Source organism: Macaca nemestrina, chromosome 16 (assembly GCF_043159975.1).
Source record: "Macaca nemestrina isolate mMacNem1 chromosome 16, mMacNem.hap1, whole genome shotgun sequence".
NCBI lineage: Eukaryota > Metazoa > Chordata > Mammalia > Primates > Cercopithecidae > Macaca > Macaca nemestrina.
The window spans coordinates 17,319,149-17,334,378 of record NC_092140.1 but is presented as its reverse complement, the minus strand read 5'-3'; the positions used below and the strand labels follow the sequence as shown (position 1 = coordinate 17,334,378).

At 37.9% G+C, this 15,230-nt stretch overlaps 1 protein-coding gene and 1 long non-coding RNA gene across 2 annotated transcripts in view; one reads left to right on the top strand and one right to left on the bottom strand.

Moving 5' to 3' along the window:
• Positions 1-15,230, top strand: part of LOC105477531 (heparan sulfate 6-O-sulfotransferase 3) — a 759,454-nt gene that overhangs the window by 274,895 nt on the left and 469,329 nt on the right. The window lies entirely within an intron of this gene.
• Positions 3,083-15,230, bottom strand: part of LOC105477505 (uncharacterized) — a 96,096-nt gene continuing 83,948 nt past the window's right edge. Inside the window, exon 8 of the long non-coding RNA XR_011614659.1 lies at positions 3,083-3,211. This is a non-coding gene — a long non-coding RNA (uncharacterized lncRNA). The remainder of the gene's footprint in view (positions 3,212-15,230) is intronic.

Here is a 15,230-nt window from a genome sequence, read left to right as displayed (position 1 = left end):
AGCATATGTTTTGTGTTTATGAATATTCTTATAGTGTTATTTTCAGTTTTCTATGCCAGCCTGCCACACTGGCATTGGCAGGGCATGAGGTAGGGGTACAAAATATTAGTCTTGATCAACCACATTTAACAAGTATTTATCATATTTTTTCTCTTTTTTTTTCTGCTCCGTCCTAGGCACTGGGATGTTATAGGTAAAAGTAAAAGATTAATAACAAGGAGTTGAAAATCATACTCGTTATACTATTCTAGTTATATTCTATGATTCTTCCTTGTGAAAACTCTTATGCCAACTGTAACACATAGTATGCATTAAGTAAATGTTAATAAAAGTTTTTTCTAACATTGTTATTTGTGACTACCTAAATAGAAAGATTAAAGAGAGACCATGAGTATGAAGTATGAATATTTTCAAGTTTATCAGACTAGGAACTATATTTTCTTCAGGAAACATAGTCATAATGCATATTAGGGAAATAATATATTTTCCAGGAAAAATATCGAGATTTTTGTGTTACAGTTTCACCACTTACTAGCTAATTCACTTGGGTAAGTCAAAAACCCTGAACCCAATTTTGCTAATATTTAAAAATAAGAATTATAGTAAGACTACTCCATAAGCTTGTTGTCATATTAAATGACATAAATTACAGCGAAATCCTTAGAAACTTTAAGGCACTTTACAGAGGTATTTATAATGATCATATCTACTTCTGAATTAGTCCTACTCCTTCCCTAGGGAGGTGACTAAAGGATTAGAAGATGCTGAATTTTTTATACACTTGAATATCTTTGAATTCTTTTAATATATATGTAAATTAAAATTTTTCATTTTCTTATAATTTAATATGTGTAAGAATCTGGCTGGATATGGTGGCTCACGCCTGTAATCCCAGCACTCTGGGAGGCTGAGTCAGGTGAATCACCCAAGGTCAGGAGTTCAAGACCAGCCTGGCCAACATGGTGAAACCCTGTCTCTACTAATATAAAAATTAGCCGGGCGTGGTGGCATGCGCCTATGATCCCAGCTACTCGGGAGGCTGAGGCAGGGAGGTTGCAGTGAACCGAGATTGTGCCACTGCACTGCAGCCTGGGTGACATAGCAAGACCTTGTCTCAAATAAATAAATAAATAAATAAATAAATAAATAAATAAAATGTGCAACAATCATCTAGGGATCATGAAAGGCCCTGGAGTTCAAGGCCCATGCACAGAAATCCTTCTTTAGTGAGTCTAGGCTGGTGGTTCTCAATTTTGGGTGCACATCAGAATCATCTAGGGTATTTCTAAAAATCCCCATGCCTAAGATGCACCCCAGACCCATTACATCAGAATTCTAGAGGTAAGACCCGGGCACAGTACCTCCAGATGATTCTGATGTGGGTAGGCCAAGAACTATTGCTTAAAAAAAAAAAAAAAAAAAAAAAAGTCCCTGATAGGGTTTGGCTGTGTCCACACCCAAATCTCACCTTGAATTGTAATAATCTCCATGTGTCAAGGGTGGGGACAGGTAGAGATAATTGAATCATGGGGGCAGTTTTCCCCATAGTGTTCTCATGGAAGTAAATAAGCCTTGCAAGACCTGATGGTTTTATAAGTGGGAGTTCCCCTGCACATGCTCTCTTGCTTCCCACCAGGTAAGATGTGCCTTTGTCCCTCCTTTGCCTTCTGCCATGATTGTGAGGCCTCCCCAGCCATGTGGGACTGTGAGTCCGTTAAACCTCTTTTTCTTTATAAGTTACCCAGTCTTGGGTATGTCTTTATTATCAGCCTGAGAACAGACTAATATGGTCTCTAAGGAATAAATTGCTAAACTGAGCTATGAATAGTTATGATTTGCATTTTTCTCTTGTAGAAAGGAAGATGCCAAAATAGATTAAAAACAATATTTAACATGGTTTTTGTAAAAGGAAAACTGATATAAGACACATACCTTAATTCTTTATGGTAAAATTTTACATAACCCTGAAATTATATTTCTAGACAATGGTGACATTATAAAAACAATATTGAAAAATGAATGATAAAAAGGATTTGCATTTTAAAATATTTTAATTTCAGGATACTAAGGTTCAAATTATTTTTGCACTGCCTCTTTCAAATCTAATGTCTATGGGTTTTCTTCTCTGTAATTAGTGTGTTTTAACTAAATATTGATCCACAGCTTCCTCAAATCATAGCTGTTGACTATGACACCGGTACACTCTTACTATGCTTTCTTTCCTGGATTCATGCCTAATCTCCTGCTTCTCAGATTGTATTGGCTCTTCCTTGTGTTCTTAGGACAGTTCCACTTCTTAGATGTTAACAATGATGGAAGTGAAAGGGATGTAAATGAGTTAACCTTGAAGCTCTTTGCAAAATGTAAAGAAGAAAAACATGTTACCCATTATTATCGCTGGTGCAAAGAACTCAAGACTATTCTAGAACCCAGTTACATTGAAGCAACAGTGAAGGAAGTAAGCGGGTCTTATCCAACCCAATTGGAAGAGCTTGTCTTGAGACTCGGTAGATTTTGTAACCTAATATATTTGCCAGCTGCCCACTCCTCCCCTTTCTTTCCCTTGGTGACTGTTCTAACTTTACATCCACACTGAGCAGTGTTCTTTCAACAAATTTCTTTAGATAGCTCAATGAAAACTCATTGCATGATGTTTATGGTTTTTTCCTTTTGTAAATGTACTAAGTCAAAGAAAGAGTGCACAGAGCACAATATTTCACCCCCAAAACTCCAGACTCCCCACATGTTTTTGCCCAAGGTTCCTTATGGTTTCTTTGCCTCTACCCCACAGAGCCCAGCATTGCTGGTAACTCCTTTATTGCTTTTCTCAGACCCTGTGACTTTCCCTCTCCCGTTGTTGCATAATATTATTGCATAATAGTTCAGTAACTCTAGGTTCTTATTCTATGCTTGCAGGTTGAAACCTATTACCCATCTGAAAGTAAGGGGCTGGCAGTCATAGGACCACCCTATTTGGATTGAAGATAGGATACCTGTAAATTATATAACAAAAGTTTCGGGAACTTGGTAGTAAAAGGAAGTCTGGTTTGTGTCAAAGCATGTTGTATATAAATGCCTATTATATTAAGCTTTACTATATTTGAAGAGGGCATATTTTCAATCCAGCTGGTAGACTTGTTTGGTGAAAAAAAGGACTTCTCACATCATAAGCATGAATCCAGACTCTAGCCAGCAAACCTGATGTTCAGAGCTAAAAAAAAAACCATAATTTTCCTTTTCATTTTGAATTACATGGTATAATTCAGTATCTACAGCATAATTCTTCATTTTAACAGAAGCATAATAAAACTGAGTAAAAATTCGATTTTTGTCAGTTATGTATTTTCTCTCCTTAGTCAACTATCAATTATTTAGAATTTGTCTCTGTTAGAAATCATTCCATCCATTTTTCCTCTTTCTCTTCTTTTTGAGTTTAGACAGAATACTGTGGATTCATAAGGGGAAGGAAAGGAGATTCAATTGGAGTAAGTTAGTTATGATATTGGAAAAGCTGGGTAATGATTCAAGAGTGGGACTACGGGAACTGCTGACACATGCCGATGTTGATTATAATTAACAATCCAAGTCTTTACAGACTTCCTAATCCCTCTTTCTTCGCATAAAAGTGTAAGGGACATGTTTGTCCCCAGGAAACATTTATCTTACTATCACTGGGGTCTAGGAGAGGCATAAAATTCCATCATAATGTACTCTGTGTTTGGACTGAGGGGGATTAAGTCTATAAGAGAAAAATGGCATCTCACTGGCGTAGTAGGGGTGGGGAGGACGGGTGTGAGAGTTGCGGGGAGGTTGCGTACCCATAACCTTGATGGGATGATATGAGCCTAGTGCATTTCCATAGGTTCATCCCTTCCTCTAGAGCAAAAACCAAATCCTCCATTAATGGGGCACGCCCTCTTGCAGCATATTAAAGAGAGGGGCAGACACTGCTTGAAGCAAAGCCACCAAGCAGCGACCAGGAGATACTCCTTTGGAACCAACTGCAGGAGAGTATGCAGACAGATACTTGGTTATCGAATCAAAGGATCATGCCCTCTTTCCCCAGTTTTCGGCTTAGTGAAGCAGAATGCAGATGCCTTAAAGGACCCAGTTGCCTTAGGCATTGTTCACAGCTGTCTGAGACACCGTATGAGTATTATTGGGGATCTCACGATATCACCATGTTTTGAGCTGCCACTGAAGTCTTTCCAGGCAAAGCCTAGAGAAAGAAGATGCTGCAAGTGGTATTTTTCATACAAATGTGCAGAACTTCCAGCAAGCCCTGCACATTTGTTAGCACCTCACTGGCCTCTGTCATCTGAGTAGCAGACGCACAAGACTGATGAGCACAAGGATGAGGATGGTGGACACTCTTCGGGGTGATTTCTTGGGCTTTGCTACACATCAGTCAGTACAAAGTGGAGAAGAAGGTATAAAGCAGGGTAAGTTTTTCCCCCTCTGAAGAAAGGGAGGGAAAAATGGTGAGGCTTTATGTACTATTCACCTGGAAAAAATTTGGAATGCCAGGGCATCGGTGACTGTTTTCAGAACTTTTTTTAAGGCTGTGTTCTTTCAACCACTTTTTTAAGTTTTAGTAGAAACTGGGTGAAATTCCTGACAGTATAATTATATTGATGAGTTAGTGGATGGCTTGAAGCCTGAATTTTCCACTAATAGAGCAAGTCACTTCTCTCTGGCCCCAGTTTCCCAACATAAAATAGGAGGCTTGGTCTAAATCAATGATTTGTAACCCTGGCTGCATATTAGGACCATCTGGCAATGGTAAAAACAAAAACAAAAGAGAATAAACAAACTTATGACTAGTTGCCAGTCCAATAAATTTCGATTTATTCGGTCTCAGGTGGGGTCTAGGCATTGCTCTTTTAAAAAGTTCCAACGACCCCAAGTGATTCTAATATACAGCTAGGGTGGAAAACTAGCTGAAGTTATTTTCTGTAGCTGAAGTTATTTTCAGCTGCAGTATTTCAAAATTGTTTATATGCAACTTTTCTCTCTCCCTTCAGAACAGTGAAATTTTTGTCTGTTCATTTGTTGATTCCTTATTTTTCTTTAAAAAATTTCTAATATTTGTATGCAAAAATTTTTATGTAAAAAATTTCTGTAACATATATGTAAGTTATGAAGCATAACAATAATATGGAAACCCATTAACACATTATCTAGCTTAAGAACTAGAGTACCATCACTATTGAACTTCCTGATGTGTTCCTCTAAACAGTCATGTCTCCAGACCCTCTCAAGGGTAATCAATGTTATAGATTTTGTCTTCATCACTGCCATTTTAACAAATCCATTATTGGCCAGGTGTGGTGACTCATGCCTGTAATCCCAGCAATTTGGGATGCTGAAGCAGGCAGATCACCTGAGATCAGGAGTTCGAGACCAGCCTGGCCAACATGGCGAAACTCTGTCTCTACTAAAAATACAAAAATTAGCCGGGTGCAGTGTTAGGCTACTCAGGAGGCTGAGGCAGGAGAATCACTTGAACCCCTGGAAGTGGAGGTTGCAGTGAGCCAAGATCACACCATTGCACTCCAGCCTGGGTGACGGAGTGAGACACCGTATCAAAAAAATACAAATAAAAATAAAAATTGATTATTACTCTATGCCTGTATTACTAAACAATATATTGTTTTGTTTTGCTGGATTTTGAGCATCATATAAATAATATTATGCTTTATGTTATTTTACACAATTAGCTTTTCACTTGAAACTATTTCTGAGTCATTAATGCTGTGTAGCTGTATTTCATTTTGATTGCTATATAAAATTCAGTTTGTGTGAACATAGCATAATTTGATTGAGTCATCTTGTTAATGGATATTGGGTTATGTGTTACTCTACCCCATATTGTGAACACATGACATTATCAACCTTTAACATTTTTGGCAATCTCATATATATATGAATTGGTATTTCATGGTGGTCTTAATTTGCATTTACTTGATTACTAAATATCTTTTAGAAATTTTTTATAGCTTTCTTGAAGTAAAATTGACAAATAAAAATTGTATATATTTAAGGTGTACAATGTGATGTTTTGATATACATGTACAATATGACATGATTACCACAATCAAGCTAATCAACCTATCCATCACCTCACATAGTTACGTGTGTGTGTGTGTGTGTGTGTGTGTGTGTGTGTGTGTGATGAGACTACTTAAGATCTCTCAGCAAATTTCAGGTATACAATACCTAATTTTTAGCTATAATCACTATGCTGTACATTAGGTCTCCAAAACTTATTCATCTTATAGCTGCAAGTAAGTACTTTTTAACTAACATCTCTCCATTTCCCCAACTCCCAGTCCCTGGAAATCACCATTCTGCTCTGTTTCTGTAAGTTTGACTTTTTAGATACCACATGTAAGTCAGATCATTCAATATTTGTTTTTTGTATCTGGCTTATTTTTAGCATAATATCTGCCAGGTTCATCCATATCGTTGCAAATGGCAGGATTCCCTACTTAGGTTTTTTAAGGATTAGTAGTATTCTATTGCATATATATGTATTCTATCTGTTTATATGTTTATGGGTTTTCTTTATCCATTCCTCTGTTCATGGACACTTAGGTTGTCTTCATATCTTGGCTATTGTAAATAACGCTGCAGTAAACATGAGAATGCACATCTCTTCAAGAGAGTGATCTTATTTCCTCTGGATATGTATCCAGGAGTGGGATTGCTGGATTACATGGTAGTTCTATTTTTAATTTTTTGAAGAACCTCCAAATTGTTTTACATAATGGCTGTATCATTTTCTATTGCTGTCAACAATATATCAGGGTTATCTTTTCTCCTCATTCTTGTCAGCACTTGTTATCGTTTGACATTTTGATAATAGGCATCCTAGCAGGTATGAAGTGATATCCCATTATGATCTTGATTTGAATTTCTCTGATGACTACTGATGTTGAGCATTTTTTGCATACCTGTTGGCCATTTGTATGTTTTCTAAAATGTCTATTTAGTTCCTTTGCCCATTTTATAGTAGGTTTTTTTTTTTTTGTTTTCTTACTGTTGAGTATATGAATTCCTTGTATATTTTGGATGCTAATTACTTATCAGATATATGGTTTGGAAGTATTTTCTTCTATTCCTTGGGTTCTCTTTTTATTTTGTTGATGGTTTCATATGCTGATAGGAAATTTTTAGTATGATATAGTCCTATTTGTTTCTTTTTGCTTTTGTTGCCTGTGTTTTTGGTGTCATATCCAAAAAAATTTATTGTCCATACCAACGTCATGGAGCTTTTCTTATGTTTTCTTCTGGGAATTTTATGGATTTAGGTCTTATGTTTAAGCCTTTAATTAATTTTGAGTTGATTTTTGTGTATAGTGTAAGAGAAGGATCCAATTTCATTTTTTTGCATGTGAGATAAAGATCCATTTTTTGCTTTTGCATTTTATCCATGTGGATAGCCAGTTTCCCCAGCAGTATTTATTGAAGAGTTCACAGATTCTTTTGCTTGATCAGTTCTGCTACTGTGCCCTCTATTGCATTTTACAATTTCATTCATTGTACCCTTTTAGAATTTGGATTTTTAAAAATTTCTATCTCTTATTGAACTTACCCTTTTGTTCTTAGGTAGAAGAGAATTTTTTTTCTCTTACAGATCTAGAGACCACAAATTCAAAATCAAGGTGTTGGCAGGACCGTGCTCCTTCTGAAGGCTCCAGGAGCAAATCCTTCCATGCCTCTTTCAGCTTCTGTTGGCTCCAGGCCTTCCTTGGCTTGTGGCTGCTGTATCACTTTCATCCCTGCTTCCATCTTCACATGGCCTTCTCTTCTTTCTATGTCTCTCCTTTGTACGTCTCTTATAAGGACAGTTGTCATGGGATTTAAATCCCACTTGGATAATCCAACATGCTATCATCTTGAGATCCTTGGTTATATCTGTAAACACCCTTTTTCCAAATAAGGTCACAGTCACATATTCCTGAGCATTAGGGTGTGGACACATCATTTTGAGGGCCACTATTCAACTTACTAAAGGCCCCTGCCTTCCTGAAATTGAAGTACATGATCTTTAAATATTCCAATATTTGGAGACCATGCATAGTGCCACATAAATTGAATAGGACTATATATGTATTTTTTAAAATGATGTTGTTAAAAGGGATTTTGGTGATGTATCATTTTTATTAAAATAAAAAGAGTGAGAAGAGTATAAATGTGATTGTTACTTAAATAATTTAGAAATCTAACAGAATGAAGCTTTCTGAAGCGTAAGCTTTCCATTTTCTGTGTGTCATTACTTGTATTCCCCACCAATTTGAAAATGGGACTGTTTAGATTTTTTTCATGTTGTTAACAAATATGTGATTTAAGGAGATGTAAGAGGACTGTTTTATGTGAAGCTGTGTGTGTTAAGCAAATTTTTCCTCAAGCATTCTCTGCTTATTCCAATCATGTCTGCTCTCATCAATTTGATTGAAATAAGTGGCTGGGTTTTTCCCGATGTAATCCCAGGGGTATACATATCGTGGTGTGCCTGACACACAGATATCGACATGAAAAGCACTACTATGTCCGACTATCACAACTTCCAAGTTGCAATTATCTTATTTTGTCATGATGTTAGTTTAAATCTGCTTTCCTTTTCCCTTTTAGGGTTTTGACCATGCTAATCATGCTTTGCATTCAGGGGGAACAAAATGATTGTTTTGTAAGAAGCAGCATTATAAACTTATTTGGTCTGGTTTCTTGCTCCCAAAGCAGATAAACACCTTGACTAGACCAGTGCAGTCTCTGTCTCTCCAGAAAGAGGGTGCCTGTCTTAATGCTTATTAATCTGTTGTACAGTTAACTATCCTGTCACATGTCCTTATATTATTATATTATTGCTTTAATCTTAATAGTATTTTTGTTTGTTCATATTGATTTGGTAATAAAGAACTGAAAAGAGGGTTAAATACATTAGGAAGATAATTTAACCTAATTGACAATCAATAATTGGGACATTTTTATAATACTAATATTTTGAAGTTATTTTTAACGTCTTTTTTATAGTTTTATTTTGTGTCTTTTGCAAAGTTCAAGTCTTTTCCAGCTTTACCTATTAATATCTGCTACTTATGGTTATCTTGGCTTGTGGGATTTCCCATTCTCTGTGATTTCATCAGATTTCTCCTTCATGTAGCATTCCTCAAATCTTTGTCCCTGTCTCTTCCTGTAGTTCCAAGCAAGAGCAGATCTTGAGTACCTTCAAGTCATCCCTCCAATGGGCTTGCAGGAACACTCTCTTGTTCTTTTCCATTTCCATCTTCTGCAAAAAGCTTGAGTAGCTTTCCTTAGTCATTAGATGTTTGCTATGGGATAAGGACTAGGAAAATGCCATGAGGGTCTTGAGTGGTATAAAAACCGTAAGTCTGTAGGCATCACAGAAAGGTCACTATACATCAGAGAACAAGGAGTTCTGATGTCCCTCCTCTCTGACCCCTCTGTCCCTCCCTTGTGCCTCATGATCAATATCTATAAAACAAGGAGTACAATCCATACATTCCCCTCCAACTCCAAAATTCTATTAATTTTATTATTTTCTTCTAACTCACTAGCTGACCCAGATGCACTGCATTAATTTTACATATCAACTAAGTAGCAAGAAGCTTCTACTTTACCATTGATAAGTTTTCACGCCACACAGGCCCTGGGAGTTTGGCTCCTGCACACCTGTTTAACCATACCGCAGGCCAGTCTCCACCCTACTCATGTGCTCTAGCCATCCTGACTTCCATTCTTATCCTTTCACTTAGAAAGCTCTCTCTTGCCTCAGGGTCTCTGCATTTGCTCTTGCCTCTGCTCAGCACACCTTTCTCTGGCCTTTTCTTGCCTTGTTCCTTCTCACTCCGGATTTAGCCAAAACACCACCCTCTCAGTAAGCATTGCCTGATTACTTTGTAAAGATCTGTCCCTTCATCTGTTCCCCTCCACTTCCTAGGTGCTTCCCATCGCTCTGAATATTTTCTTTACAGCCTTTAGCATGACACATGGCAATCCTGCTTTCTTGTTTTGTTTTTGTTGTCTACCTTCACTCAGCACCCCAGTATATAAATACTTTGAGGACAGGAATCATCTCTGGGTTATTTCTGCTGTATTCCATAGGTGTACAAAAAATACTCATTGAATGAATGACTTCATCTTCCTGAGCCAATTGAATTGTTCTTCTATAAAGCACATTTAATAAATTATCATCATCTCTCTCACAGTCTCTAACTTCAAGCCTGTGACCTGGGTCAGTGTGTATAGCAGGGTGCTTATTTTGGTTCTCAATTATTTGTCTTTATTGCTTATTAGTATCTCTCAACAGGCGATAAAAGCCAATTAACATGTGCCACCTAAACTCTAGAAAATTATAATATACTAACTACACTTGACCTTGAATGAAAATGGAATGCTGGTATTTACTTGATGTGGAAAATATATCCATGGACCTAAAAAGTCAAATGTTATTGGTGAAGATTTTCTTTACGAATATTACTGTTTGTGACACTAGCATTTCATTAGGCCCTGGGAAGAAAAAAACTTCTCTTTGTGTATAAATTTTTAAGGATATATTTCAATGATAATGATAATTTAAGCCAGCATTTCTCCCTGGATTTATTTACATTTTGTCTTCAGTGTTTTGAGTTCCTGGCATTTTGTTTCTTTAATAATTTTGTTTTTGAGATTTGCAGGTCAAGCAATGTGGTAATCATGGCCCCAGAAGCATATGGAACCCTGAATGATCAACATAATCCAGGCTTCTACCAAGTAGATGGTGTGACTTCAGTCATAAGAGCAGATGGAGTTAAAAAGGGTGGATAATAATATCCTAGGGACTAAGCTAAATGAAGAAAAATAAACTTGCCTTCATGGTTTAACTAAGATACAAGTTTATCTTTTATAGAACAAATGTGCAAATATGCTGCCACTAGCATTTGGGGTTTTCATGAAAAGTGCTTTTGGATTATGAACTACAGATGCTAATCTGTTACCGTAAACCCCATATCATTGTAGGAGACTCCTGGCAAATAGATGAATGCTTGGGAGCCATTGTACTATCTTTCATGTCAAGCAGTCAGACTGCAAAGTGATTCAATCTGGACCTAAGTTTGTTTCTTTAGTGTCACATTCACATGACACTAGTATGTCATATTCTCAAAATGGATTGCAGTGTCTTGTTAAGAAAAAATTGAATTTCATCAAAACTGTCCAAGGCTGGTAGCATGGCAAGAACCTGACATACCAGGGACTGAATCCTTGATCTACCTTTACCATTATCTATGACATTTATTGACTATGATATTGTCTATGACCTTCAGCAAGTTACTTAGTCTTTATGAAGTTTCTCATCTATAAAATGGGAAGAGCAATGCTAATCTCAAGAATTATTGTGAGGGTGTCATGAGAAACCTTGTAAATTCCTAGACCATAGTAAACATTCAGTAAATACTTATTTATTCTGTCTTCTCTGCTCTCCCTTTTCCTAGAAACTTTGTCTTTTGAAAGTTAAGGGTAGGCATGGTGGCTCATGTCTGTAATCCCAGCACTTTGGGAGGCAGATGCTGGAGGATTGCTTGAGGCCAGGGGTTCGAGACCAGTCTGGGCAACATAGCAACACCCCTATCTCTACAAAAAAATTACATATATATATATAATTAGGCTGAGTGTGGTAGCTCACGACTGTAATCTGAGCACTTTGGGAGGCTGAAGTGGGAGGATTACTTGAGACCAGGAGTTCAAGACCAGCCTAAGCACTATAGTGAGACCCTGTGTCTACCAAAAAATACAAAAATTAGCTGGCTGTGGTGATGCCACCCCAGCTACTTGGGAGGCTTAGGTGGGAGGATTGCTTGTGCCTGGTAGTTCAACACTGCAGTGAGCTATGGTCACACCACTGCACTTCAACCTGGGTGACAGGGAAAGACCCTGTCTCAAACAACAGCAGCAACAACGACAACAACAATATTAATAATTAGTAGTAATAAAAGTAAGTTGAAGCATTGTTCTTTTTAAGAGAATATAGCTAAATTTTAAAAGCGAAAATACACACAAACATATGTATAAAATTATTGATGGTAGTTCTCAAGTATTTTTGCTATATTTAATTAGATCTTCTAGACATAGTTATGAGCACTAATAGCAGCAGTTGTACAAAAGAAATAAAAGCAGTAGTGTTGAGACTTTTTTCTAATTAAAGAGTCAACATTCCTACAGTGGATGTAAACTCTGTAAAATAATGAACCAAATGAGACATTAAGGCACAGACTTAGGATACAGGTGCTGACATCTCTGTTGTTTCCATCTGATGTGCCCCTTGAGGCAAAACAATATAAGCATTGTTGTCAAAAGAGTAAGAAAATTAAGTGACTGTGATAGAAATGTGACACCATGGAAGATAGAGGGAAAATCCAGGACGGGTATATAAAATAACTTGTTAAAGGACCAGGACCAGAGATCATAAAAGTTAGAGAAATGTTTTGTTAGCAAAGGACATGTAAGTCGGGGTAACAGAAAGAGGGATACAATAAAATACCTGGCAGGATTTTTCCCTAAGAGATTTCCAAAGGAAGCCTATTTTATTTACTGGGTTTTCATGGAATTGATCGAGCGACGTCATTCATAAAGGTAGTCTTGTTAGTGTCATTTGACAGTTTTTGGCAAGTTTATTTGTCAGTATTGGGGAAGGTTAAAACAAGAACAGGAACCCCAAATCATGTTTTTGCAAGTGAGTGAAGAATGTTATTGAATACTGGACTTTAAGCACCATGGCATCATGCTAACTATGAACCAGGTGCTCTCCCAGGAGACACAGCAATGAATGAGATGCTATCCCCACCCTCTTCAGTCCTCCAGTGTCATGAGAGTTATCTGTGGGTTTAGATTCATAGCAGTGAATCTATAGCAAAGCCCTCACCAAAATGAGACCTTACTCCACTAGTTTCTGATTTAGCATCGGAAGAGGTGTGAGGGCTTCCATGAGGCTCGTAGAGGTCCTTTTTGGGAAACAATCTTAGAAGAACTCTTCATGCATGTAGGGCCGCTCATCCAACAAGCTACCTCATGATTCCTGGAAACTGTTCTCCCTGGTGACTTCACCTTGCCTGGCTTTATCCATCCATGCCCAGGGCTATGTCCTGAATCCTACTAGTGTTTTTACTTTTATGTTTATTTATTTCTTCATTTTCCAAAACATTTATTGAACAACTGAGCGGGCCAAACACATTGTGCTTTCTATGAGGGCGCCTTCACTGAGGGGAAAGTGGGGCTCACATCCAGCCCTTGTTGTTGTTCCCCAGTAGTAGGCACAGGGCTGTGTCGGCCCACAGGCAGGGGCATCTTCTCATTTGCCCAGAGGAGCTGTTCATTTACCCAGCTGTGCTCAGAGGCATACCTCTACCTAAATAGCGATGACTTTTCTAATTTTTACAAAAATACTGTATTGATTGGCAGTATCCCTGCTGGGTTTCACGAACTTGATGAATAATCAGAAACTCTCTCAGTTAGTGGCATCTGCAGCTGGTTCAACTCCAAAGCTTGAATCCAGAGAGATGTCCTACTCCCAGTCTCTTCCCCCAGCTCTTTCTACGGCACTGTGCCTTACTCTCAAGTCACTAAATCTTGTTGATTTAGCCGGTGCATATCGAGCCTCCTAAATGTTTTTGTCTTTTTTTAACCATCCTCTTTCCATTTCTCCACTGATGGTCTGCTTCAACTGGATTATTTTAACACATTTTCTTGGCAGCAGGCTCTTTCACTTGGGATCATTCTGCACATTGCCATAAATCATTTAACAAAAAAAATCTTAAGTTCTGTTTGCTATGGTCTGAATGTTTGTGTCCTCCCAAACTTCGTGCATTGAAATCCTAATCCCTAAGGTGACGTTATTCAGAGGTGGGGACTTTGGGAGATGATTAGGTCGTGAGGGCAGAGCCCTCCCAGATGCGACTAGTGTTCTTCTCAAAGAGGACTGGGAGAGACTCTTGCTTGTGCCCTTCTGCGAGGACACAGTGAGAAGGTGCCATCTATGAACCAGGAAGCGGGGCCTCACTAGACACGGGATCTGACAGCACCTTATCTTGGACTTCCAATTTCCAGAGCTGTGATAAATAAATTTCTATTGTTTATAAACGACCCAATCTTTGGGTATCTTGTCATAGCAGCTGGAGGGGACTAAGGAATTATTCAAACGGATTTTACATTTTCTGAAGCAATATTTTTCCATGTGGAGTTGATATAATCCTCAAAGCAGTCAGATCTTTACCCGATAAAAATGCAGATTTCTTAGCCACATTCTGGATCTACTGGTTGTAAATTCTGATGTGGGAAGTATAGTGTGGGCTTTAGAATTTGCACTTTGATAACCTCCCTAGGTGATTATTACAGACTTACGTTTGAGAACTGGGTTAAAAATTGCCTGCAGTGAGGCTGTGCTTTATCAAATATTTCTTTCTAGAAATATTTCTAGAATTGCAGCAACAGCCTAGTGCATAGATGAGCACTTTTTTTTTTGAGAAGTGAATTAAGAGGAAAAATGGAAGAAATCTAAAACCAGTTTCTATTAAAATGATAAGATGTTTGGGGTTTCTGTGAAATCACATAGTTTTAGAACTAAAACTGCTTTGAGAGAAAGGTTGGATTCAACCTTTACTCAGACAGAAATTTTCCTTTCCACATCCTTGATAAGTAGTTATTGAACATTTTAAATATTTTCAGCAAGCAGCTCTCTGCTTCATAGAAAATTCTGTTTCAGTGTTGGTGGTGAACAGTTCATTTGGTTGACCTTGTGCTTGCATGTGCACATGTGTTTGTGTTCCCAGATGACATATGAATCTTATAACAGATACTAGTTTTAAGTTAGCACTTTTTTTTTTTTTTTTCCAAGATGGAGTCTAACTCTTGTCGCCCAGGCTGGAGTGCAATGGTGGGATCTCTGCTCACTGCTACCTCCGCCTCCCAGGTTCAAGCAATTCTCCTGCCTCAGCCTCATGAGTAGCTGGGATTACAAGTGCCTGCCACCATGCCTGGCTAATTTTTGTACTTTTAGTAGAGATGGAGTTTCACCATGTTAGCCAGGCTCCTCTCGAACTCCTGACCTCAGATAATCCACCTGCCTCGGCCTCCCAAAGGGCTGGGATTACAGGTGTGAGCTACTGCACCCGGCCTAGCATACTTTGTTAAGATGACAAGTTCTTAAAGATTATTTTCAGGGATCTACTTTATCA